General features: G+C 37.5%; 1 protein-coding gene across 1 annotated transcript in view; it reads right to left on the minus strand.

The window, feature by feature from the left end:
- HNF4G (hepatocyte nuclear factor 4 gamma) overlaps positions 1-25,722 on the minus strand; it is a 184,519-nt gene that overhangs the window by 127,231 nt on the left and 31,566 nt on the right. The gene's annotated exons all lie outside the window — the stretch shown is intronic.

A 25,722-nucleotide genomic window follows, 5' to 3' on the forward strand; every position in this document is an offset into this window, starting at 1 on the left:
TGGCCTAGGCAACAGTTCTCCCTTCTTCTGGAAATAGCCAGGGGCAGACACAGAATGGATCTACTCGCACAAGATAAAGGGTGTTTTATACACCCGAAAAACTAATCAACTTCAGCTGACAGCCTAGAAGATTAGGTCTTATTTTCCTTTAGGCACCTGTTTACTGAGGATGTGCAGCAGCTACTAATGGAGGCAAGAAAGCCTGCTACTAGAAAGTCATATTAGCAAACATAGCCAATACCTATTTAAGATTAGTTGTTTTCTGATTTTGCAATATTTGTGGGAATCACCTTCCTATGGCCTTTCTTACCCCTCCACCAAGATATATTTATTGGCACATCTGCCCATGGATCCTCCTCATTCAAGTCTTTCTCGTGTCAAAATGGTTTTGAAATGGGTTATACTTATGAGGCCTCAAAGAAAACCAGTGGCCTATCTTGGGATCTTAATTCTGTGTTAAGAGAAGCTAACACTTACTTCATTTGCATCAACTAATCTGACTGACTTGAGGTTCGTAACATGAAAAACTGTTTTACTGATTGCTTTGACCTCTGCAAGAAGAATATCTGACTTGCAAGCTCTTATGGTGAGTCAACCCTATCTTATTTTTCACAGAGAGAGGGTTTGTTTGAGAACTGATTTTTGTTTTATGTGTAAAGTGGTATCCAAGTTAACTTTAAGCCAAACTATCCAGTCCTCAATTTTCTTCACTGATCTTAAATATGAGGAAAAGAAGATTCTTCATACTTTGGATGTCCACTGACATCTCAGGTACTACCTTGACAGAACTAAATCTTTCATATCATATGCAGCAAACTGTCATATCTTTATATCTTCTTGTCAAGGTAAGAAGAACGGACAACCTGTGTCAATGTAGATTATTTCCGAATGATTATCTAAGGCTATCACCTTTTTTCATACTTACCACAACAAATGGTGCTGAGTTAAATACTGAATTGCATGATTGATACTTTTCTGAAAATTCTACATGCATTAAAGACATGACCATGCTTACAAATAATATTGATCTGCCTTTCTATCATTCTAGCTGTATTCAGTGTCTGGTTTTATGTACATTGCTTTAAATACAACCAGGTTAGAAAAGCATGACTGACTGATAATTAATCCAAACTGGAGTGGATCACCTGAAGCAGTCTACAAACTGGGAGACATTTCAAAAGAATGTATTCCACTATCATACAGATCATATATATCTAGTCTATATTTTTTATAATATTATAAGTACATTGATCATTTTCATTGTGAATAGGCAAATCAATGTTTTTTTTTTCTTCTTTTTTTTTGTAATAGAAGAGTGTAATCTTCTATTAATGACAGTTGGATCAGGTGTTATAAAAATGATATCTGATGTATCAGAAACTCTTTCATTTCCAAATCCCCATCCAGAGGTAGAAGAGGGCATTTTTGATAAAATGTCTCAATTGAGAGAAAATATTTTCTGATTTAGTAAATTCTGAAGCTATATATGCAGCTGTATTAGAACCAAGAAAAATATCAGTGGCCAAAAAGATGACAAAAAATAAGTGGAAGGCTAATTTAGGGAAATAATTGGATCTTTACTTTTACAAGTTAATAGATGAAATGCAGTACATTACTTAGAGGAGCAGTAGTGTGATTTTTTGTCACAAGAAAGACTATTGCTAATCATGAGCCTCAAAATGTGATATTACATGTCCAGGTTCTATTGATGATGATGTGATGTTGTCCCTACTCCAGGCCAGCAATCAAGGAGACTCAATCCTCACCACTGAATCCAGTGAGGGACAGTCACTATGAGTAAAGAGGGATTCATACAGTATTTTCAGATGCAGCTCCCTGCACCAATCCTAATTTCCCTTAAGAGCACACAGGGAGCACTCTCCAGATTTGGGGATGGACTCTGTTACTCTCTCCAGGCCCACACAAACCTCCACACTGACCACCTTGGAGCTGTGTGTCCCTGTTCCCAGGAGCTTTGAGTTTTAAAACACACACACACAGACACACACACACACACACACGCACACACGCACACAAAAGGCTGTCACAGATTTGCCAGCTGTGCCCCCCTGCCCAAGCTCTGAGGTAATTAACCTGCCACCAGTCAGCTTCTCTAAGGGTCTTACAAAGGGTACCCAACTATACTGTGCAAAATTAATGTTAATACTAATAGACGCTGTCCGGTTCAATTCTCAGCTAGAGCGTCTTCTGCGTGGAGACATGCGTGAATGGGCGTACCTTCGTTGAAGGTTGTGCATCAGGGCTGGTAACTCGGCATGTAAAAATCAACTACTAATCATTAGCAGACCAGAGTTCCGCTGTGGCAACCCCTAACCGGGAAAAGCCTTAAGACACACACACACTAATAGTGGAGTGTGGCCAAAGCAGCAAGGCTTTCAGGAGCAACTACAGTGTCACTAGAATATGCATGAGTACTCTCAAGATGTTAAAAGCATTCTCTAAAGGGACAGATACAATAAAATATATTAAAATATTTAATAATAAATAATAAAACAGAAAACAAGAGAATGTGTATATATATAAATATATATATATATATATATATATATATATATATAATATATATATATATATATATATAATATATATATATATATATATATATATATATATATATATATATATATATATATATATATATATATATGTGTGTGTGTGTGTGTGTGTATGTAAACATATGTATGCATGCATGAATATGGGTGAATGAGTGAGTGTATCCATGAGTGTAATTGGGAAGGGGGGGGGTCTGTGTGTATATGCATGAATACATGAATGCTTGTGTGTACAGGGGTTGCATACCTTTAAACTCCCCTATATTACTAAGCAAATTCTGTAATTTTGAGGGGAGGGGGGTGACACTATTCATCAGTGAAATTTAAAGTAGAGTAAATATATTGACTGAATTTAATAATGGGTGTTTTACCATGAATACAGCAGGGGCAAAGTCAAGTGCAGCTGAAGATATGGACATGTGACTGATGGGGTCTGATGCCATACCTCTAAACAGCAGTGCTGAAGAGAATGACAAGAGAAACACTAGGCCACATAGATATTACTTGGAGTCATTCAAAGAAGTTAATGTAGTAATAGGAGTTGAAAGTTAAAAATTGGAGTAACAAAACAAAACGCTAATATCTGGTATTACTGATTGACCTGTAGTAATCCATGTTTTACCAGGGACAGAGAAAACATAAAGAGGATGCATCAGTGATGTTCTATAAACTAAGGGAAAGGTAAGACATGGAAGTGTGTGTGTGTGTGTGTGTGTGTGTGTGTGTGTGTGTGTGTGTGTGTGTGTGTGTGTGTGTGTGTGTGTGTGCCCGTGTGTGAAAATGAATGTGAGTGGGGTGCCTGTGACAACATGGTACATGTGCCACAAGTGATGATTCCTTCAGGAAAATGCTGTTTTACACTAGTGATAATTACCAGTGATTCAGACAGATGCAAACTGGCAGATAATGACGTCTTTCTTTATTGCAGCTAACATGAACTGCATTTGCCAGTATTGTGGAAACAGATCCTTTAAGCCTCAGTTCTTATTCCTGCAGTGGGATTCTTTCTTTTTATTGGCTAAATGAGGTTTTGAATAAGAGTATGAAAGGTTTGTACTACTAAAAGTTGAAACTTATACATATGCCAAATGTTGTATTTGTTAGAAACTCTGTAGCACTCTTGCATTGTGTAGTATAGCCTAAGAGCTGCTCTCTTTGTGGAAATTAAGGGACTCTTGGTGATTAAATGTTCTTTTACCATTCTGATAATTTTAGGAAAGGGGTTGTGCAAAGTTGGCGTGATTACACACAGGAAGACAGAAGTTATGCTAATACATTAAAGCAGAAGAAAGAGATTATTTATTTATTTATTTGACATATGTTTACTGGGGTGGTCTGACTGGGTCTACAGAACCCATTTTCAGCAGAGACCTGGGGAGAAAAGCTCCACACACAGTACAATACAAATACAGTATAATCCAATACAATACAATACAAATTACATTAGAAATACTATGCAAAAAATAAGTTGAAAGAACAAACTGCTACAAGATGTTGTAATATATTACTGCACATCTAAACAGTTCTGCACAGTTAAAACATTACAGACGATAATAGCCACTCTCATCAGACATGATGTAGAAATAGCAGCCAGAAAGTTAGTGATGCAGACATATAGCGAGAGAGTTACGAAGAATAGAAGCAATAAAGCCTGAGCAGCAACTTAAGGATATGGTATAGAAGCAGAGAAGGAGTTAGAAGAGCTTTAAGATCTTGCAGTCTGTGAGGGATTGAAATGTGAGAGAAGAGGAAGATCTGAGCATTAGGCAGGCTTTATGCAGGAGCAGAGCCAATTTATTTTTGAGATGATTTTTTAAAGAGGCTTTGAAATGGGTTAGGCCAGGAATAAACCTGGTAGCTACAGGTAGTGAATTCCAATGTATAGAGACAGAGTATGAATACAGAGAGTGACCAGGTTTTCTTGTGGGTTTTGAGATAGCTAAGAGATTTTTGTCTTCTGATCATAGGGATCAATTTGATGTGTAAGGTGTGACTAGATTGGCTAGTGCAGGGCAGTCAGTAGGCTTGAGAGTAAGGTTGTGCAAGGTGGATAGCTGAATAAAGGAAAGTTGGTTGGGTAGTTCAAGCCAGTTTAATTCTAGGTGTGGTTTACAGTTGTGTGGGTGATACTTTGCAACTTTGTTGTATTACTGTTCCAGTTTGCTTAGGGTAGAATTTTGTAAGTTAGTTAAGATAGGGGCACCATACAGAGGAGAGGTAAGTAAAAATGTTTTTGCAAGGGTAGTTTTAGTTGCTGCAGTAAAACAAATGTTTGTTTCTATATAAGACTCCCTGTTTTTGATGAGTTTTCTTTATATTTTGCTGTATATTCTATTCATTTAACATTCAACTGTCTTGCCTTCATTCAACTACAGTATGATAAAACTGGGTTTTTGTAACCACTTACCCCAAAAACTATATTCATCTTAATAACATATTTCTTTTTATACAGCTTGCAAATAGTTTTGCTATACTCCTGATAGCTGACACTGTATAACATTGTATTGCTACTTAATGCCTTGAAATAATATTGTAACATTGCGGTTTAATGCTAATTTATAATGAAAATTGTATAATATGTTGGAGATTTTCTCCCCAAGCCTCCACTAAAAAAGGGCTCTTCAGCTCAGTGGGACAATCCCAGTCAACAAATGTAAAATATAGGGGTCAAATGAAAGTTTATTGTCATTGATAACACCTAGAAGTTTGGTTTCCTGTACTTTTTCTATGACAGTGTAGTTCTGGTAGTAATTGAGCAGTGCAAATTATGGTGGAATCATCAATATATTGAATGAGGGTCCCAGGGTGAGAGGCAGTGTGAAGGTTGTTTGTGAAAATGTTGAAGAGTAGGGGTCCTAGGATAGAGTCTTGGGGGACTCTAATAGGGTTGTGGAGAAAGAGTGAGAGTTTGTTGGACCATTTCACTGCTTGTTTATAATCGTTGAGGTAGCTCTGAAACCGTTTTACTGTGTTATGTGAGAAGCCTAAGTTAGACAGTGTGTTCAAAAGTAAGGGGTGAGACACTGTGTCAAAGGCCTTGGAGAGATCATGGAATACTGAGGCTGTATAGCATTCTGCATCTCTGGCCTTGTTCACAGTGTCTGTAAAAGATAATAGGGCTGTAGCTGTTCTGTGACTAGGTCGGCAGCCATGTTGGGTTTTGGTTAAAAGATTGTTTTACAATAGATATTGCATGATGAAAAATGAATCCTCAGGAGAGGAACAAGTTGAAATGGAGTCATAAATAAAGGCATACGAAGACACTGTGCAAACCAAAGTTGTTGCTAAACTAATGGGCTGAAAGAGGGGAGGAAAAAGCCATTAATTTTATATTGCACTGCAGGATAAGGGGAATGGAAGATTTGGTTGGAGTCCACAAAGAAAATGTTAAAAAATAAAACATGCATGGCTATATGGAATAAATAGGACAAAATAATAGCCAGAACAACTGTGAAGAAGAAGCTCTTTAAAAAGGGACTTTGATGCAAGTTAAAATGTGTGGTTTAGAGTTTTGTCACTAAATATTAATTGATTAAGGAGTGAAGAAAGAAAGAAAGAAAAGTAATCGGATGGGTATTCTAGAAATGTAATCTAATATGGAATGTATGAGGAATAAGGAGAACACATAAGGGGCACTAGATAATGTCTCATATAGTCAGATGGTAAAATGGGGAAAAATGGAAAACAGCTTTTAAAGAGCTGCTCATCTGTCTAACTTTTTTGAAGAGAGTAGCTAATGTAACAAAGAGAAAATTAAAATTCTGTTTCATTATACCTCAACAAAAGAAGAAATGGAGTTGCTATCCTCTTTAAAGACCATCTCACTTTAACATTCCTTGACTGCAAAATCCCACAACTTGACAGTGCAGAAATCATCTATACCACACTAACCATAAATTCAAGAAAAACACTTAATATAATTGGCTGTTATATCCCACCTGGAAATAATGTCCCAGTTATAGAATGTCTATTGCACTGGGCAAGTAGTACCCTTAGTCAGGAGACATTCATACTGGGTGATTTTAATTTAGACTGGTTTGCACCCCTTAGTCAAGAGACATACATACTGGGTGATTTTAATTTAGACTGGTTTGCACCCCTTAGTCAAGAGACATACATACTGGGTGATTTTAATTTAGACTGGTTTGTATGTGATACAGATCACCCCAATCAACACATAAACTTGCAAGTTTTACACAAACTATTAAAGAACCTACTTGAATAGATAAAGCTAGTAAAACACAATCCACGTTGGATTGAATATTACTAAATAACTTTTCTCACTCATTCCAATCAAGTTGCCTTCCTGATGGTCTGAGCGACTACCTACCCACATTTCTTATATGACAGCACATATTCCCATCAAAACCTACTATGTTTAAACTACTCAGAAAAAAAACATAACTCTAATCTTGACAACTTCCTAGCTGACCTACAAAGGTGCAATTGGACTCCACTCAAATACCTTGACCTAGATGACACAGTGAACCACTTTAATAAATGCTTTTTAGATATATTAAATGCACATGCCCCTGTTAGAACCATCAAAGTAAAATCAAACTATGCCTCCTAAATAAGCAGAGACACTAGATCCCTTCTGAAAACCACAAATAAAGCCTGGGAACTATGGCGTATGACTAACACAGTAGTTTCTAACCAACAGTTTCAGGAACTTAGAAATAAGGCAAAAAACAAATAAAACAGGATAAAATAAATTTCTATCATAACATTCAAAACACATATCAAAAAACCCTCAAAACTCTGGCCGGCTATAAATTCAATCCTTCACCCAGGAAAATCTACTACACCAACTGCAAACATCTACAACAATTCTGATAGCATAGCTACCATTTTTAATAAACATTTTACTGAATCTATAATTTCCCTTTCCAAGCAATAAACCCCTACCCCTGATACCAAACCAATAAAGTCTACAATCAGCAATGCCTCATTCTCTTTCTCCCCAGTTCCTACAGCCACTATAAAAAACTACTACAGAAACTAAAACCTACTAAACTTGCTGTAGATAACTTACCCAGTGAATACCTGAAAAGGGCAGCTGAAACTGTAGCCTTTTCCAGTATCAATCCTTAGAAACAGATCCATTCTCGAAAACAAAGTCTCTCAACTGTGGAAAATTTTCCATGTAATCCCACTTCATAAAGGGGGACCTTCCACAGAGCTGACAAACTATCGGCCAATTGTTATTCTTTCACCTGTTTCTAAACTACTTGAAAGGTGTATTCATCTCCAGGTCATGAAACTCTTACTAACAAATAACCTTCTCTCAAACACTCACCATGGGTTTCGCCCATAACATAGTACCACTACAGCTCTCTTATCCTTCACTAATACCATAAACCATCACAGGAATAACAACTTTGTATCTGACATCTTTCTAGACCTATCAAAAGCTTTTAATATGGTCTCCCATTCCAAACTAATAGATGTACTAACTGAACTATCTTTCTCACCATCTGCCACAGCATGGTTTCATAACTATTTATCTGGCAGTCAACAATCTGTTCTATGGCAGGGCAACCTATCTCCATGCCTTCCTTTAACCATTAGTGTCCCCCAAGGATCAGTCTTGCCCCCCCTCCTTTTCTCCCTCTTTACTAATAATCTACACACAGCTACTCCACATGGTTCTATAATACAGTATGCAGATGATTCAACACTTATCTGTGCTGCCACTTCTCTATCAGCTCTTCATTCTCAAACACAGGATGTCTGTAAAAGTGGTACAGGACATTCATGGTAGTTTAGCTTTAAATGATAAGAAAGCTTAATAGTTGAGCAAGCAATTTATAATCTGAGTTGTGAACAGATGAAGATGTGACAATAAACAGAGATAGTTAGCACAGGGTAAGTTAGATATTAAAAATCTAATGGTATTGAGGTAAGTGAAGATGAAGGTTACAGACAAAGAAGCCAACAAGCGGGTCAATGAAAATGACCCAAAAAAACAAAGTACTGTTTAATAATAAATAATCAGGAAATAAAGAATATAAGATCAACCACTGAGCAAAACAGCCGCAAAGAGAAAATATCAGGCAGACAATAAAATGTTAATATATATTTAATCTGTGCACCTGAAAGATACACACCCACAGATACACAGACGTAAACATGCATGCATGCATGTGTAAGTGTGTGTGCGTGTATGTACAAACAGCTGCAAAGAGAGAATGTCAGACAACCACTAAAACTCTGGAAAATATTTAATCTGTACACGTATGTGTGTGTGCATGTGTATACATGTATATAGAACCAAAATTTACCAAGATGCAGTCCTATAAATAAAACAAATCGATCCAACTACTTACTCAGTAGATGAAAGTCATTTGTAAACCACTATTGATTATGTAAAGTGTAACAGAGTGTGGCTCAGAACTAGTTACATAGATCCCAGCTTGATTCAATGGAGCAGAGAGAGATGTAGCCCTGAATGTAACCAGGGTGTCCCGGTCTGGATAGTGAACTCTGCACTAGAACAGTCAAGCAGGTGGGAGGACAAGGAGTGAAGAAGTGTGACCCACTCACCTTTTCCAGGGGGGAACAGGATGGCACACACTTGCAGGCCAAGATGGGATTGATGATTTACATACAGTGGGGGCAAAGAGAAAAAATAAAAGAAGAACACATGGTCAAATGCTCCTACAATGGATATAAAAACAAGAAAAGGAAAAATTAACAGACTGTCAACTCTATACATGTGACATGTGCTGAGTTACAGAGTGTGATTTAAGGATGGGAAGCCATCATTTCTGGCATGAATGCTGGGCTGAGAACTCAATTTGGTGCATGCCAGTTAGCAGTTGATAGCAACTCCAGTGGAATGCACTGGTAACTTAGGTGGGTCCATTGACTGTAAGGCCTAAAATGGTATATTAATCTCTCACAGGGTGGATGGAGGAGGAGAAGATAGTAATTACTGTTAAAGTGTAAAGAGAGCAGAGGTTACTGGTATATGTAGTGGAACAAACCTGTTAATCACTGTTAAGGTGAGAAGAGTGCATAAGCACGGAGTTCTAATAGGGTGCTGGGGGGAGAGGGAGAGGGAGATGGAGGAACCTGTGATGGACACAATAGCCTCGCTATTATATTTAGAAGGTTTGCAGATTATCAAAGTAGCACTAGGCTGAAGGTGCAGTGCTACTTTTAGAGGGGATTTATGCATTAAGATGTTCTACATCTACCCTTCTGCGAATAGAAGCCATTTCTAAGATCTGCTTTTCTTCAGCAACTGCACATACTTAAGGCATGTAGCAGAGCCTTAGTATAGCAGTGACAGAAGTATGTGGAGGGAAATCTAGGGGTATTTGTATATCAGTAATCTTTGCAATGCCCTTTACCCCTGTATAAATATGCTACAAGAAGTTTCTACGAGAACAAACTCATTAACAATTATGTGGTGCGGAATGCCACACTTCTAGCAGCCCTCACTTCTTCTGCTCCAAAGCATTGTCTGAAATAAATGAACTTAAAAAACATAAGACAAAGACATGTAAATATTTTGAGAACAATAAAGCCATTAAAACTATATAAATAGCAATGCAATCAATAAGAAGTTTTCGTTATAGTGTTACTAGTCAGTGCATTGATAATCTTTCCGTAAGTACTGTATTATACTGCACACAAAAAACAGAACTATATTTTTACTAAACTTTCACAAGCTGATTGTCATATCTTACAAATTATTCAAGTAGACATATATTGCTAGAATACTTTTGCTAAGCAGACATAAGAGTTCATTTGACAGCAAGAAAGGCCTCTGTGATTGCATAGTTGTGCTAGTTATGAAAATATGCAAACATTCTCTTTATTGCATAATTAACAACACAAATGGCACTGAATATCTATAAAAATACGCAACTTGCTGTACAAATATCAATGATAGATTTCTTCAACATCATCTAAGGTTTCACCTGATGCCATGCAGTTGTTTCTAAGTAATTCTTTGAAGTATTAAGTACCCATGAAAATATTGCTTATTTTCACAATTAACAACTACAGTATGTTCAGTATAGTGTGATATAAATGGACAGTCACAATGAATTTTCCTGTCCCATGGCATTTCACACTGTACCCCTCAAAATATGAACATACATATGAATAATAAGTAGCAAACTATGATTCATGTTTTTCTGCAGGATATCATAGCAATCTTAGTGTTAAATACTACTTGCAATTTCTAATGCTGCCTATTATTAGCTGGTAAGTCACTTAGTTGAAGACAGAACCACAAAATGTCTGGACTCCATAAGTTAAGCGTGTTAATGAGTTCAGGTGCTCATTAAGCTCATCCTGGATATCTTACTATGAGGGACTTTCATGGAATTCCTAAATGAATCTTTCTTTTACCTATTGATTCCATCTGTTAAATTCAGTCAAATAAATAAATACGGACTGCAGACAAGTATTATTGACAGCTATAGGACATTCTATAGCTTTATTACTTTACCTATCAGGGATAATGACTGAAAAAATAGAATCAATATGCTAATAACAAAAGCAAACCCATTTCTTAATGTTGTGTTATACCTCTTGTTAATAACATTTTACATTATTGCTGTAGTTTTACCTTTATAGATATATCTTTGCAACACATTTATTTTTGTTTAATTTTGCAAATGCTAACTGTGTTTGTCTGCCGCTTTCTTTGATTTCTACATTTTATTTTATTCTAATTTTTTTTCTTTTTTTTCTCTTTAATGCTGTACATTGAGCTTTAAAATGTTTGTTTTTGAATATAAACTGAGTAGTAATTGGTCGAACTACGACAGCTTGTCTGTGAGGCTGACAAAGGAACATGTAATATATCCAATTCATTGGTTGGGTAGTTATACCTCTGATGATACTATATATGTATTAGTAAGAATCAAGAATCCAAACAGATGGTTTTCTTTACTGATAGTAGTAAAAAAACAGCAGACTTTGGTCCTGCCTTAAGCTGGAACAATATGCTTCATAACAACACAGAGCGGTCAATTAGTAAAAAAAAAAAAATAGGAAGATACAGAAGGAATGAATGCAGAAATGAAGGATTAGATCTGTGCAAGCAGAAAAAAGAAGCTAAAACATCCATAGCAATTATTATTACACTAAATAATCACCTAGTGGAGGGTATGTGCTTGGTTGGGAGTGGAAGTAGGTTTTACATTTGTTGCCTTCCTCTAGCAGTTATCTTATAGTATCTTTATATATAAGCCCCTATACTAAACATATCCATTAGGAAGTGACATATGTAGGCCCCTATACTAAACATATCCATTAGGAAGTGACATATTTAGGTCTCTATACTGAACATATCCATTAGGAAGTGACATATTTAGGTCCCTATACTGAACATATCCATTAGAAAGTGACATATGTAGGTCACTATACTGAACATATCCATTTAGAAGTGACATATGTAGGCCTCTGCACTAAACATATCCATTAGGAAGTGACATATGCAGCTCCTTATACTAAACATATCCATTTGGAAGTAACATATGTAGGTCCCTATACTAAACATATCCATTAGGAAATGACATGTAGGCCCCTATACTAAACATATCCATTAGGAAGTGACATATTTAATCCCTATACTGAACATATCCATTAGAAACTGACATTTGTAGGTCACTATACTGAACATATCCATTTGGAAGTGACATATGTAGGCCTCTACACTAAACATATCCATTAGGAAGTGACATATGTAGGTCGCTATACTGAACATATCCAGTTGGATGTGGCATATGTAGGTCCCTATACTGAACATATCCATTAGGAAGTGACATATGTAGGTCACCATACTGAACATATCCATTAGGAAGTGACATATGAAGGTCCCTATACAAAACATATCTATTTGGAAGTGACATATGTGGATCCCTATACGAAACATATCCATTTGGAAGTGACATATGTGAATCCCTATACAAAACATATCCATCTGGAACTGATATATGTAAGTCCCTATACTAAACAGATTCATTTGGAAGTGACATATGTGGATCCCTATACTAAACATATCCATTAGGAAGTGACATATGTGGATCCCTATACTAAACATATCCATCTGGACGTGACATATGTAGGTCCCTACGCTAAACATGTCAATTTGAAAGTGACATATGTAGGTTCCCTATACTAAACATATCCATTTGAGGTTCCCTATACTAAACATATCCATTTGGAAGTGATCCCTATACTAAACACTTCCACTAGAAGTGACATATGTGGATCCCTATGCTAAACATATCCATTAGGAAGTGACATATATAGGTCCTTATACTAAATATATCCATTAGGAAGTGATATATGTAGGTCCCTATACTAAGCATATCCAATAGGAAATGACATATATGGATCCCTATACTAAACATATCCATTAGGAAGTGACATATGTAGCTCCCTGTACTAAACATATCCATTTGGAAGTGACATATGTAGGTCTCTATACTATACATATCCATTTGGAAGTGACGTACGTAGGTTCCCTATACTAAACATATCCATTTGGAAGTGACATATGTGGATCCCTATACTAAACACTTCCACTAGGAAGTGACATTTGTGGATCCCTATACTAAACATATCTATTAGGAAGTGACATATGTAGCTCCCTGTACTAAACATATCCATTTGGAAGTGACATATGTAGGTCCCTATACTAAACATATCCATTTGGAAGTGACATATGTAGGTCCCTATACTAGACATAACCATTAGGAAGTGACATATGTGGATCCCTATACTAAACACTTCCACTAGGAAGTGACATATGTGGATCCCTATACTAAACATATCCATTAGGAAGTGACATATGTAGGTCCCTATACTAAACATATCCATTAGGAAGTGGCATATGTAGGCCCCTATACTAAACATGTCCATTAAGAAGTGACATATGTAGTTCCCTATACTAAACATATCCATTTGGAAGTGACATATTTGGATCCCTATACTAAACATATCCATTAGGAAGTGACATATGTAGGCCCCTATACTAAACATGTCCATTACGAAGTGACATATGTAGGTCCCTATACTAAACATATCCATTTGGAAGTGATAAATTTGGATTCCTATACTAAACATATCCATTAGGAAGTGATATACGTAGATCCCTATACTAAACATATCCATTAGGAAATGACATATGTAGGTCCCTATACTAAGCATATCCATTTGGAAGTGACATATGTAGGTTCCTATACTAAGCATGTCCATTACAAAGTGACATATGTAGGTCCCTATACTAAACATATCCACTAGGAGGTGATATATGTAGGTCCCTATACTAAACATATCCATTAGGAAGTGACATATATGGATCTCTATACTAAACATATCCATTAGGAAGTGACATATGTAGCTCCCTATACTAAACATATCCATTAGTAAGTGACATATGTAGGTCCCTATACTAAACATATCCATTAAGAAGTGACATATGCAGGTCCCTATACTAAACCCATCCACTAGGAAGTGACAGTGACCAATCTTCTGCCCTTTCACATGTATCTGCTTGATATATTGTATGTATCTAACTCCAAATTTCTGTCACCTGTCTTTGTTCCTGAACAAGGTGAAGTCTTTATCTCAAATCACACTTTTGGAAACCTTTTGTTTTTGTGTATCAATGTGAAATGACAATGAGTTGTTTCAAAATCGCACTTTCTCATATTTTCAGTTCATACTTCTGTAAAACACTATTATCCATCCTTTCTGCTCCTTATCTCATGAAATAGAAGTCCCTGCAGTTTAATCTCTGTAATTCCCCAAAACATTTCCTATGTGGCCAATGCAATTGTAAAGTAAAACAGTCTTGTAGATGGCTGGTTACACTGGTTAGTTATTATTATAATATGTAAAAAACAGTAGATGAGTCATTATTATCTCTGCAAGGAGTACAAAAAACTTGCAGGGCGATTTGGACAAAATGAAAACCTGCTGCAGCTGTACAACTGTACACAATGTTGTTAAAAGCAATACTGCTCTATTTGGTAAACATATTAACGTCCAATATGCAATTATTCATCATTCATGAAATCAATGATCTGGGAATCATTCCGCAGAATGAGCTAATTGTTGATCACTTTGTTGGAAGCAGAGCAAGAAATCTGCATACTAGTGTGTATTTTATACTAAGAGGCAAGCTCAAGAGATTTCAGAAGTAATTACCACTTAACACACCTCACTGGTTTGGCAAAAAACTTGAATAAAATACTGCATTCTCTAGTCTAAAAAAAACAATTAACAAAACTTGGGAAATTAAAAAAATGATGGATCAGTAAATATAACTACTCCCACAGGGTTCAGGAATTGTTATTGTCAGTGTAGACTACAGGCTTCTGAAAGCTGAACTTTGTGTATCATAAAAGGTCATGTCTCACATAACTTTATTCAGCAACGTATGATTATAAAAATTTAAGAATGGGCAATATAATTTGCTGCAAGTAATCAATACAAATAAAATATAGAAAATGTATACTACTCAATCACTTTCAAAACTGTAGATTAAGATAAAACTCAGAATAAGTTAAAGTGCATCCCGAACAGTTTTCTGAAGGAATTGTGACAAATATGTGGGAAATGAAACATTCCAACATGAGATAGTAGCACTCAGGCTTCTTAACGGCCTGCTACTAGGGTGCATGGCAATATGAATTATTACTGCAGTAGTAAGTGCGTTGGGTGAGACAGAGAATTGCACCAATTGAGGGAAATGAATTATTACTGCAGTAGTGATCTGCTATAAGGAAGTGTTTTGGGTGAGACAGAGAATTGCACCAAGTGAGGGAAGAAGTTTGTGTCCTAAAAAAAGCTAAATTAGTGTAAGATGAAGTTGCAGTTCAAGGGGGTTATCCACTTTTAGAACTCCACAATAAAAAAGATTGTAATGGAAAATCAGCCACAAAATGAGCTACCTTATAATATACATACTCAAGGCTTCCATTTTGACTCACGTTACAACTTGATGAGGAACCACATTTCTGAACACAACCAGTTAGGACATCGATACCAAAAAATCAGCTGCAAGCATTTTTATAGGGGCACACCCACTGCATCTCTCCATGTTGGTGACTTGCACCCACTGCATCTCTCCATGATGGTGACCTGGACCCACACCCTTTGAACTATGAACTCCACAGTCACACATAGGTTCGTAGGTGACTCCTAGGCTAACATACTTGCATAAATCAGAAATCTCTCATAGGAAAGCAATAACTGCTGACATGAAATGAGAATGTGCACTAGCAGTGACTTCCGTTAAAAACACAGATTGACTTTAATGAGTTGTGCTTGATTCCTCATCTAGTTTGCACTTCAGCATTACTAGAGCAGCCTTATTCAAGTCAATGCAGTACACTGATAATACTGTAGATGTTATAACAGAGAGTCACACAGTTAGACTTAGTGATATTATGGCAATATATCCATTCATGATAAGCTTGCCAAATGCAATCTCTAGGTCTCAGAGTGTTTTGGATATATATGGCAGTTTACATTTGCATGTCTAAACAGAGTTTATTATGAATTATAAGTTGAGGCTATTTGCTTCAGGCATCTCTATCACACTTGTGCTATCCAATACAATAATAAATAATGCCGATGGAGCAGATGAAAAAATTCTTATAAGCAAACATGGAACTTCTCACAGTCTAACCCTAAGACTCACAGTTTTAAATACATGTCAGCACCTCAAGTCCTAAATGCATTCTGTTATGTACATTTCCTGGTATGCTATTAAACAAAATAAAAGGGAAATATCTTTGTTTATCTTGGTGAAATATGTATATGCTTAATTCAAGGAGTCTATAAATGTTTGCATTACATCCATTGGTTCAAGAAAATGCAATAACCTTAAGATTTATATGAGATTGCTAATGTCAGTTTCATAACTGAAACTTTTCCCAATTTTGCATAGTTTAAAATAGCAGCATACTGTGTCTTCCCATGTTAAGAAACTGGGAGAGAACAGCGTAACAACTATTAATTGCTATTAAAATAGTATTGCCATTCCAGTTTAGTTAATCCAGTAGTTGTGGGAACAGACCTTCAGTATGTTGGACTACTTTGGATGTACTTCAATAATTTAGATGGTATTGCTACCCTTATTTCAAGATTTAAAAAGGAACAATTATTAGGTCACCACATATACCCTGACGTGTGCCCACTAGCTGTATGTCCTTCTTATGCCAGGAATTGTCGATTCATTTCTCTAGGGTTATTCCTGCCATACTCACTTCCCCCATCCCTCCAGGCAATTTGGTTACAGTCAAGGTGGACCATATCTCCTCCCAGCAAGGCCCTCAGCATCCACCAAAGAACATCACAGAGAATCCCCATATACCACTGTCCCTCCAGGATAAAAACACACATCTCTTCTTGCCCATCTGTCAGTCACTCGGGCCACTAATCAAACCTGAGTTGCCTGCATATAGTCAAGTCTTTATTTCTCTTTGCCAGTGGAATGGCCTGATTTTTACTAGAGTATTACAGGTAAAAAGGAACTTGCAGGTAAACATTACTAAATCTGTAAATAGGAATTATCTGCATTTAGCTAGATGTCATACAGGCAATATCAAAGACTGCAATTTTGCTGGCCAATATTCAGTAGCAAAACAGAGGGAAGAAATAGAGCTCCTTTGCGGTAACATGTCCACTGCACTAATACACTTGTTAAATGAAAGAGGAACTTATTCGCTGCACGACGATCTCTGGGCAAGAGTGTGAGGGCATAAAAAGTAGCTGATTGATCCTAAGAAAAAATGCATTGTTAGGCATAACTTTGCCTTCCTACTGCCTATATAGTCTAATCCCGAGGTTACACAATGTATCAGTGGTACAGGTGAGTCATGCTACACCTCTGCAACACAGTTCTTACACATTTCTAACAAGAGTGGCAGATCTGTAATTGGAACAGATATTCAGTATCTGTTATTTACAAACTAATTAACCTGTGCTGTAATTAACCTAAACCACACAAATTCAGCCATTTCTCAAAATGTGCCAACCTACTTAAATCTAGTCATCTGCGCTGCTCACAGTTTCCTCAAAAGCATTGACCTTCTGCAAATATGCATGTTTGAAAAGTCACAAGCCAGCATGCACTGCCTTCTTGGATTATGCATCAGAAACTGTCCTGCGCCTGTTGTATGAATACCTAAATATTCACCTACCTTTATCAGAAGAAACATTGTAAGCATAAACAAGAGAAAAATGTTTGAAACAAAATACATCTTAAAAACATTTCCAAGATTGCAGTAATAAATTAGTATGTGAAAGAAAGCACCGATCTGGATTTGTGATGCTGCTGATGATGATGACAGTGATGATGATGACAGCATGTATGATCTAAAACACAGAGAGTGTCGCTGTATATTGTTCTTGTCTTTAGGTGCAACACAGAGTATTTATATTTGAAAACCAACAGTGAAACAGAAATATTATTGAAAGATGAAAGAAAAAATGATTACAATGATGACAAGGGGATAAGTGGATCAAAATTAGCTGAAATAGAGCAAAATAATATAAACATTACTAGATTTAGCAGCACAAATATATGTCCAGATGGACTAAAATATAATGCTTGTGCCCTCTATGTGAGTATATATAGAATATGAAGTGCTGTGTGACACATGAAATATTTTGTATTATACCATGACCCCCCATTAATATTCCAAAACGTGCACGCTGATTAGCAAGCGTGCACATTGTAAATCGACTTATACTAATAGAAAAAGGTCCGGTCACCCGGGCTTTTTCCATTAGTATGTCTTTTTTTAAAACACTGTCTCGCTATGTTAAAAGAGTTTAACATAGCGACACCAGTTTAAAAAAGCAATGGAGATCTCCGTTGTTTTTTTTAAAGCTGTCTTGCTATGTTAAACTCCTTTAACATAGCGACACAGTGTGTAAAAAGCAACGGAGATCTTGCTTTCTCCATTGCTTTTTTTTTAAACCTGTCTCGCTATGTTAAATGGGTTTAACATGGCGAGACAGCTTTAAAATAAGCAACGGAGATCTCTGTTACTTATTTTAAAGCTGTCTCGCTATGTTAAACCCATTTAACATAGCGAGACAGGTTTAAAAAAAAAAAGCAATGGAGAAAGCAAGATCTCCGTTGCTTTTTACTGTTTCGCTATGTTAAATAGGTTTAACATAGCGAGCCAGCTTTAAAATAAGCAATGGACATCTCCGTTGCTTATTTTAAAGCTGTCTCGCTATGTTAAACCCATTTAACATAGCAAAACAGTAAAAAGCAATGGAGATCTTGCTTTCTCCGTTGCTTTTGGCCACAACTCTGATGTACTGTGTAGGCATGCGCAGTACATCAGAACTGCCGCGGATACCAGACAGCTGCGGTAGGGCAGCAAAGAGGCATTATACAATGCCATTATTTAAGAAAAGTAATTGTTTCTTTTCTTAAATAATGTCATAGTATAATAGCAACCCGTGGGTAAATCCTGCATTACCCACACCCAAGCGTGGGTTATTGCTATATTGTGTCTTGTGAACAATACTCCCATGCATTTCATTTATATATATTATTCCTGTTATTCTTTTTTAGTTTGAATTACAGTTCAAATTTTGAACACAATTATATAAATTGTATGTTGAACAGAGCTGTACTTAGTTCATGTCAGTTCATACTTTCATAGGTGATTATGATGTTAATTTCCCCAGGTGGCCTTTATAAGGGTAGCCTTGCTTCTTAAACATATCTGACAACTTTGATACCCTAAAGTTGTTTTAAGGAGTATGCCTAGGCTTGGCCAATGGTGGTCAAGATTTACAAGCTCCTCTGTCTAATAGAGATATAGGTGTCAGACCAGGGTTAAATTATTGATTCCCCATCCACTAGTTCAAGTTTTGTTTGAATTAGGTTATGGAAGAACTCTGCTTCACATGGATGCAAAGCCTTTTTCAGAGATGGGATAATCTCCAAGAAACATACCTGTCCCTCTAAAGTGTCCTGTTTAAGTTGCAGACAAGACTTATGAACGTAGACTGGGTAATTCTGATTCCATTTGTTTTGCAGATGTGCAACAGGTTCATCAGACTGGGATGAGAAAATTAATTTTTGGCCAGGCATAGATCGCTTCTCAGCAGTTGTAGGAGATCCAGAACAGGATTAGGGCTTTGAGGTCCTCCACATAGAACATGTTGTTTACGATATGTATTCTTGTTGTGAGGAACCTCTGTGGATGCTCCAGTTGTTGCATCTGCTGGGTCAGTTACATACGGAAAGGGTGTTTGTACTCAGTGATTGGTCTGATTAGAGTATAGCAGAATAATAGCATCCTTGGACCTAAACGCCATGTATTTGCTTATAAGTTGCTCAACATAGACTAATGTCCTTACTACTGTAGACGTAATGACGTGGATGGTCAAAGGGCAGGTTACTGTCTACATGCATTCCCAAATCTCTGACCACTGAGTCTACTCTTAGGGGTGTATTATCAGTGTGGTAGTTTCCAGGGGTAGCCATCTTCCCAAAGGAAACAATTATTTATTTCTTGGCATTAGGCATTGAGTTTTAGACCATGGTGCTGGCACCAGTTATTGGCCTGTGTCTGGCCTTCTTAGAAGGCATTAGTATATTTGAAGGATTCTATGCCTGGGCCTAGTTTGTAATTGTCTTCAAGTTAGGTCAACTAGAGACCTTTGAAGTTGGCTTTAACTTCAGAGAATTAAATGCAAAAAAGGAGTGGCCCCAGCACCAAGCCTTAAGGAACTCTTCTAGTTACTGGCCTTTATTAGAAGTAGATTCCTTATTCCTAACTTCTTGGGTCCTATCTTTGAACCAGCTGGTTACCTAGTGGGTGACATAGGGGTTTATACACAATTTTGTGAGTTATTCTACAATGCCTAAGTAGGGTATTGTGTTGAAAGCTATGGCCAGGTCAAAGTACCCAGTAGGCACCATTTTGCCCTGGTCCATTACTTTGGTGACCTTCTCAATGAAGTCCACTAAACTGAATACGAATGACCTGCCCTCCACAAAACCAAATTGGGTTAGGTCCAGAGCTTGAAGGTTTCCTATGTTATTTCTTATCATTTCCATGGCCTTGCATATGAAACTAGACAGACTCATGGGGATCCAGAGATGGCCTGCCCTTGTGCAAAGGAATGCCAGTTGCAGTCCTCCATTTGTTTGGCATGAATTCTGTCTGGATGCTATGGTTAAATAGTGATTCCAGTGGTCCTAATGGGTCATGTTTCATTCCATTAAGGAGGAAGCCTGTGATATTTTTGGGGAAAGCTGATGCATTGCTCTTATCCATGAAGAGTACATTGAGAACCTTTTCTCTAGTGATAGCTGTTGGAGTTATAGTTGAGGGTATGTCCTAACAGATGTCTATGGGGGAATTGGGGGGGTAAAAATTGGAGCTAAATCTATTGGCAAGTGCATTTGCTATATCTTCTAGCTCAGTATATGTAGCTCAATTATTTACAATTATTTCAACACATTTGTGTGTCTTGCCTTTGAAGTTATGGGCATAGCTGAAGAATCGTTGGCCTCAGATGCTATTTTTACTTCAAATATTACTTTAGTAAACCTTAACCCCCTGAGTTGCTTGCTTAGATTGATGACAGAGTTTCTACCTTGCTGGGCATTACACTTCCAAATGTTTGCATAATTGTCTTCCTTTTGTTATACAAACTATTGTTGCTAGGTTCCACCGGGTTGGCATTTTTTTGAGTTTGTCCTGTTCTTATTCCTGATAGATACAGCTGTCACTGTGCAGTCATTAACATGGTTGTACAGGGTTTTGTGAGCAATTCCACATAGTAAGTGTTGTTCTCAGCATTTGTGGGGGTTGAAATTTTGCTGGGGTGTCACTTAATGGTAGGCAGTTTTGCTTAAAATAATTAAAATTCCAGGGTTATCTGGTGTCCCAGATTTTATTTTTATTTCAAGGGAGAGAGCTGTATGATCTGACCTGATCAGTTAGGGCATTACTGAAGGAAGGGGGTATTTGCAATGGTCTCCCATGTTTGTAAGGACAAGATTAAGGATGTTACACCCCTAGTGGATGCACAGACTAGATGGTTCAGGGTATTTGTATTTACAAAGTCCAACGATTTCTGGGCCTGCATGTTTGAGGTTACATATGACTCTCAGTTTATAGTGGAGTAGTTGAGATCACCCATGAACATGGTGTTTGTGTTAATGAGGGAGTGTCTCCAGTATCTTTAATTATGTGTTATGGCTTTCCTGGGTCATAGGATGGGACCTACAACTTGCAAGAATATGGTATGTATTAGATGTGGAGAGGCTCAAGCATGTCATACTGTTTTGTGCAGCCTTGAGGAGTGTTTTTTTTTTTTTTTTTTTTTATGTAAATTGAGACACCTTCACCTTTTGTCAATTCCTGTGCAATAGCTGGTCTAAATGTGTGGAAGGCATTATTGCCCTGCACTGCTGGGGTGCTCTCTTCAGCTTTTAACCATGTCCCAATAATTGCACAGACATCTGCATTCAAAGGTGTGAAGTGAGCTCGCAGGGAGTGGAGTTTCTTTTTTAGACTCCTGACATTAAGCAGTAGCACCTTTAGATGTTTGGGGGTTGGTTTAGCTATGTTAGATGGTTGATCAGGTGGTTGGCAATGCCTAAGAAAGGCACTTTAGGAGTGGACAAGTTTTAAGTCAACATTCAAAAACTTGGGTGCTGGCCATCCCTGTTAATTCAGTATGGTCTGTCAACCATATACTCCCAGGCTGACAAATATTATACCCCCCTTCCCTTGAAATGACACCAAAAACTAATACCCTTAATTAAAGTCAATTATCTTCTATTCAAATTGTGGCACCCATCCTGGAGAAGGTAGAATAGTGCTGAAAGCTAGGCTAGACCACACAGGTCTGTGTCACATAAACCTTCATCATGCCTCTCTTCATACAGTCCAGGGAAGTATGTCACAGGCCATTTATACCCACATGGGTTATGACTGAGTCATACTGGCACTTGTGGGTCAACGACCCCAGTGTGTGTGTGATCTGATGCATCACATAAGCACCAATCATTTATGAGAGAGTTGAATCTGAGGCAATTTCAACTTCTTTTGACAGTGTCAAGCAAACGTGCAGCATCATTTTCAAAGTGTAATCAGAGTTATGTTCAAGTTAATTTTAAAACTTAGTTATGTTTTCCCGTTAATCTTAGTCACTGCAGTTATTTAGAACTGAATACGTTTTTTCCTACAGTGCTGTTCTATGATTGGTTGTAGTGGCCATGACTTTCTTTTATTCTAATTTTGTCAAATTTTGTGTCTAGGGGTTTGATTTCTGTTTGTGTAATAGGGTCTGTGCAGTTATGCGTATATAATTTGTATACATGGATTGAGTCAGGTTTCTATTTTTTTCTCTTTTAAGTGTGAAGGCAGTGCATTCCACTGACTGATTAAGGTGCAGGTAACAATAGTTATGACAAGTAGAGTGGTGATAAATGCTTGATAATGTGCAAAGAACTGGTGATTAATAAAGATGTTTCCTCCTAGTTCCTGATAAGTATGTCATAAAATATATAGATGTGTGCGTGCACACATGCGAGCGCGTGTGTTTGTGTGTGTGTGTGTGTGTGTGTGTGTGTGTGTGTGTGTGTGTGTGTGTGTGTGTGTGTTTGTGTGGACCATGTCTGAGGATTGACACTAGATAAATAAACCATATTATACTGTTGGTCTAGGGAACAAGTTTCAGTATGAATGATGAAGCCACAGAAATGTTCTTTACAACTAAAATGCAAATCTCTATACATGCCATGTATCCATTTTTCTCTATTTTTGGCTTTGCTATCAATATTAATGGGCTTGCAGTTAAGCACAGTTTCTATGCAATATAATACTAACCATATCACTAGACCATTTTTATGAGAATCAGTTTTTAGAGTAGAGATTTTAGGTGGCTGTAAAATAGGGTGCATGAAGTTATTTTGAAGTATATTTTATACTATTATTATTATTGTTGTTATTATGTTTGGAAGATAATTTAGTTGTTATTATTATTATTATTATTATTATTATTATTATTATTATTATGTTTGGAGGATAATTTACTGTTTGAGGCATACTTCTGTATTGTTTATTGAAACATCATAACTGGAAGATCACCTGTTTCCTAATTTTGACATTTCAATGCATCTTAACTGGCTAGGTTGTAGACTTTGTGGTTGTTTGTGGTTCACTGGACTTGAAGAAGAGTGAGAAGGTGTTTTCTGTTTTGTTCTCCTTTCTCCCTTTTGTGTAAGTCTGTTGTATCTCAGAGTTAACATATATATTTGAAATTTTGATCATGTTAAAAAAAAAAAAAAACACTAACCTTCAAATTGCTAGCAGGGGTGCAAGCCCCCCTGCACCTCCCATGGGGGGGGGCTATGCCCCCCACAACCCCTGAAATTTAAATATACCAACTCCAAGATCGCTCTACAGTGCGGAAGAAGATGGAAATCTTACCATTCTGCAAAATGCCCGTTCTGCATGGTCAATATTTCAAAAGTCGATCATATGGTCTCGGCCATATGGTCTTCGGCTTTGTGAAATTTTGACCATGTGTAGGGGAGCCATATATATATATATATATATATATATATATATATATATATATATATATATATATATATATAGGGGTGTTGGGACTTGCTTTCACTTTGGGTGCTGTGTTACCAGGGTTCTTTACTATGGATATACAGCTGACTGTCATGATGATGGTAGACAAACTCTAGCATTACCAGGAGTCACTTTATCCTCAGACCATTCCATGGGCATAGCTTTTGTGTCTTTACAGCCCACCTCATAATCCTTGAATGATGCGCAAAGACAGGAAGAGAAACAGACCTACCCAGCCATGGATGTGATCACCTGCCACACGCTCCTCACTTGTTGCTGTAAGCTTCATAGAGCAAGAGGAAGACACTGATGGACATTGTACTGTTGGCCAAACATGCCATTGTTACTATCCAGTATCTGAGCTGCATGTCTGCATTGCTACAATCCAGCCTTTGCTCAGAGGCATAACACAGGACAGGCAGATACGAACACATGCCCTTCTGAGCTGGTAGGGTACTATGTGGTCTGTGTGAGGACTGCTTGGAGTGCATGGGACACATATACAACATCATGCACGTGTTGTAGATAGTTTGCATACAGAAGGTACCTCTGTATGGGCAAACATCATGGATAACACATTTGTCATGGCCAGTCCACCTCCATCTTCAGTGGGGAGAGCCACCATGGAAAGCAATAGCCACGGTCAAGCACACATAACGTCACGACCTTCAACCCCCCCATCCATGTTATTAGGGTGTTCTTGCCAGTTCCATTCATGGCTTGGGCCACTATTTGGAGTCATGGAGCACTCCTAGCCCAGTCTCTCACCCACCAACACATTTCTTACACACTCATCTTAAAATATTGTTCAAACCCACCCCCCACACACACACACACACACACACACACACACACACACACACACACACACACACACACACACACACACAAACACACACACACACACACACACACACACACGCACACACGCACACACGCACACACACACACGCGCGCGCGCTTGTGCATGCACGCGCCTGCTGATGCCTTTGACAATGTGGCCTCCCCACCACTAAATACGTTGGTAACTGTGCTCTGCCTTCAGTAGTTTATTACTTGAATAGACTATGTCTGATACACAGTGTGGCCAGCTTACGCTTGGTATAGTACAACATAGGAGGAGGTTTGCATACATAATTTTTATTTCTTTGTTTAATGCTTTATTCCACATTATAGTTATCAACCAGAAACTGCCTCTTAGCCAGAGCTAGTGACATGGCATACTACACCCACTTCCATCCAACAGAGCCCTCACTTACATCCAGTTTCTCCACAGGCTCTTCATCAGACACCATACTCTGCTGTGTCTGGTACTTCCACCTCTTGAATGTGTCTACCCTGCTGTAACTGCTTCCACATACTGAAAATATTTTGCTGCAAGTTCACAGGGTCATAGGTTCATAGAAAAGTACTATACTACCTGCCACTTGGGCCATTTAAAGCCTAGACATTTTCCCTTTCAAAGGATTGAATCAAACCCTGTGCCTTGTGCATGTGAGGTAAAAACCTTAACCATTATAATTACCTACAACTTTTGT

The sequence above is a fragment of the Protopterus annectens genome, chromosome 3.part0 (assembly GCF_019279795.1).
Source record: "Protopterus annectens isolate FY-2018-M chromosome 3.part0, PAN1.0, whole genome shotgun sequence".
NCBI lineage: Eukaryota > Metazoa > Chordata > Ceratodontiformes > Protopteridae > Protopterus > Protopterus annectens.